The sequence below is a fragment of the Monodon monoceros genome, unplaced genomic scaffold (genome assembly GCF_005190385.1).
Source record: "Monodon monoceros isolate NGI ecotype Baffin Bay Population unplaced genomic scaffold, NGI_Narwhal_1 Super_Scaffold_2, whole genome shotgun sequence".
NCBI classification, from domain to species: Eukaryota; Metazoa; Chordata; class Mammalia; order Artiodactyla; family Monodontidae; genus Monodon; species Monodon monoceros.
In genome coordinates, this window is record NW_021703776.1 from 61,252,610 (window position 1) to 61,256,456 (window position 3,847).

Here is a 3,847-nt window from a genome sequence, read left to right on the forward strand (position 1 = left end):
TGTGTGTGTGTGTGTGTGTGTGTGTGTGTGTGTGTGTGTGTGTGTGTATCACATCTTGTCTATCCATTCCTGTGTTGATGGACATTTAGGTTGCTTCCATGTCTTGGATATTGTAAATAGTGCTGCAATGAAACATCGGGGTGCATGTATCTTTTGTAATTATGGTTTACTCCAGATATATGCCCAGGAGAGGGATTACTGGATCATATATGCTAGTTCTATTTTTAGTTTTTTAAGGAACCCCTATGCTGTTCTCCATAGTGGTTGTACCAATTTACATTCCCACCAACAGTGTAGGAGGGTTCCCTTTTCTCCACACCCTCTCCAGCATTTATTGTTTGTAAACTTTTTGATGATGGCCATTCTGACCGGTGTGAAGTGATACCTCACTGTAGTTTTTCTTTTCTTTTGCGGTACGCGGGCCTCTCACTGTTGTGGCCTCTCCCGTTGCGGAGCACAGGCTCCGGACGTGCAGGCTCACGGGCCTAGCTGCTCCACGGCTTGTGGGATCTTCCCGGACCAGGGCACAAACCCGTGTCCCCTGCATCGGCAGACAGACTCTCAACCACTGTGCCACCAGGGAAGCCCTCACTGTAGTTTTGATTTGCATTTCTCTAATAATTAGGGATGTTGAGCATCTTGTCATGTGATTTTGGCCATCTGTATGTCTTCTTTGGAGAAATGTCTATTTAGATCTTCTGTCCATTTTTTTAATTGGGTTTTTTTTTTTGATATTGAGCTGGTTGTATATGTTGGAGATTAATCCCTTGTTGGTTGCATTGTTCGCAAATATTTTCTCCCATTCTGAGGATTGTCTTTTCATTTTATTTATAGTTTCCTTTGCTGTGCAGAAGCTTTTAAGTTTAATTAGGTCCCATTTGTTTATTTTTGTTTTTATTTTCATTACTCTAGGAAGTGGATCCAAAAAGATATTGCTGCAATTTATGTCAAAGAGTGCCCTAAGTTTTCCTCTAAGAGTTTTAAATAGTATTCGGTCTTACATTTAAGTCTTTAATCCATTTTGAGTTTATTTTGTGTATGGTGTTAGAGAATGTTCTAATTTCATTCTTTTACATGTAGCTGTCCAGTTTTCCCAGCACCACTTATTGAAGTGATTGTCTTTTCTCCATTGTATATTCTTGCCTCCTTTGTTATAGATTGACCATAGGTACATGAGTTTATTCCTGGGCTTTCTGTCCTATCCCATTGAGTTATATTTCTCTTTTTGTGACAGTACCATACTGTTTTTTATTACTGTAGCTTTGTAGTATAGTCTGAAGTCAGGGAGCCTGATTCCTCCAGTTCTGTTTTTCTTTCTCAGGATTGCTTTGGTTATTCAGGGTCTTTTGTGATTCCATACAAATTAAAAACTTTTGTTCTTGTGAAAAATGTCATTGGTATTTGATAAGGATTGCATTGAATCTAGATTACCTTGGGTAGTGTAATCATTTTGACTGTATTGATTCTTCCAATCCAAGAATGTCATATATCTTTGCTTCTGTTTGTGTCATCTTCAGTTGCTTTTATCAGCGTCTCATAGTTTTCAAGTACAGGTTTTTTGCCTCCTTAGGTAGGTTTATTCCTAAGTATTTTATTCTTTGTGATGGTAAGTGGGATTGTTTCCTTAATTTCTCTTTCTTATCCTTCATTGTTAACTGTATAGAAATGCAAGAGGGACTTCCCTGGTGGTCCAGCGGTTAAGACTCTGTGCTCCCAATGCAGGGGGCCTGGGTTCGATCCCTGGTCAGGGAACTAGATCCTGCATGCTGCAACTAAAAGAGCCCACATGCTGCAGTGAACATCCCACGTGCTGCAATGAAGATCCCACGTCCTACAACTGAGACCTGCTGCAGCCAAATAAATAAATAAATGTTAAAAAAAAAAAAAAAAAAGAAATGCGAGAGATTTCTGTGTGTTAATTTTGTATCCTGAGACTTTACCGAATTCCTTGATGAGCACTAGTAGTTTTCTGGTATAGCATCTTTATGATTTCTGTGTATAGTATCTTGTCATCTTCAAACAGTGACAGTTTTACTTCTTCTTTTCCAATTTGTATTCCTTTTCTTTCTTTTTCTTCTCTGATTGCCATGGCTAGGACTTCCAGAACTATGTTGAGTAAGAGTGGCAAGAATGGACATCCTGGTCTTGCTCCTGATCTTAGAGGAAATGCTTTCAACTTTTCACCACTGGGAGTATGTTGTTAGCTGTGAGCTTGTCATATATGGCCTTTATTATGTTGAGGTAGGTTCCCTCTATGCCCACTTTCTGGAGACTTTTTATCATAAATCAGTGTTGAATTTTATCAAAATCTTGTTCTGCATCTATTGAGATGATTATATGTTTTTTATTCTTCAGTTTGTTAATGTGTGGAAAACGTCACGTTTAGTCACCTTGGAGCCCGCTGCCTGGTCTCATTGTTTTCCCCCATCCCTATTCCCGACCACCCTTTGATCTCTCATTTCTGGAAACTGTAAGCCCGTTCATCTATTGTAGAGTAACCCCCGTGACTCAATATTACCATAGTGCGATGTCATTTTGTGCTATTTTGAACAATTAAAAGACTTTTTTTTGAAAAAAGATAAATTTGTATCACACTGATATGCAGATATTAAAAAACCTTTGCATCCCTGGGATAAATCCCACTTGATCATGCTGTATGATCCTTTTAATGTGTTGTTGGATTCTGTTTGCTAGTATTTTGTTGAGGATTTTTGTATCTATGTTCATTGGCCTATAATTTTCTTTTTTTGTGGTATCTTTGTCTCATTTTGTAATCAGGGTGATGGTGGCCTCATAGAATGAGTTTGGGAGTGTTCCTTCCTCTGCAGTTTTTTAGAATAGTTTCAGAAGGATAGGTGTTAACTCTTCTCTAAATGTTTGATGGAATTCGTCTGTGAAACCATCTGGTCTTGGACTTTTGTTTGTTGTATGTTTTTAAATCACAGTTTCAATTTCAGTACTTGTGATTGGTCTATTCATATTTTCTATTTCTTTCTGGTTCAGGTTTGGAAGTTTATACATTTCTAAGAATTTGTCCATTTCCTCTAGGTTGTCCATTTTACTGGCATATTGTTGCTTGTAGTACTTTCTTAAGATCCTTTATATATCTGTGGTGTCAGTTGTATCTTTATTTTTAATTTTATTGATTTCAGATCTCCCTTTTTTCTTGATGCCTCTGGCTAAAGGTTTATCAATTTTGTTTATCTTTTCAAAGAACCAGCTTTTCGTTTATTGATGTTTTCTATATTTTTCTTTGTCTCTATTTCATTTATTTCTGCTCTGATCTTTATGATTTCTTTCCTTCTACTAACTTTGGGTTTTGTTTGTTTTTCTTTCTCTAGTTGCTTTAGGTGTAATTTTAGGTTGTTAATTTGAGGTGTTTCTTGTTTCCTGAGGTAAGATTGTATTGCTATAAAATTCCCTCTGAGGACTGCCCTTGCTGCATCCCGTAGATGTTGGCTCACTGTTCTCATTTTCATTTGTCTCTAGGTATTTTTTGATCACCTCTTTGATTTCTTCTGTGATCCCTTGGTTGATTAGTAACATATTGTTTAGCTTCCATGTGTTTGTGTTTTTTACAGTTTTATTCTTATAATTGATTTCTAATCTCATAGTGCATAGTGGTCAGAAAAGATGCTTGATATGGTTTCAGTTTTTGTAAATTTACTGAGTCTTGCTTTGTGGTGCAGCATGTGATCTGTCCTGGAGAATGTTCCATGTGCACTTGAGAAAAATGTGTATTCTGCTGCTTTGGGATGGAATGTTCTGTAATTATCAATTAAGTTCATCTGGTCTAATGTGTCATTTAAAGCCTGTGTTTCCTTAGTGATTTTCTGTCTGGATGATC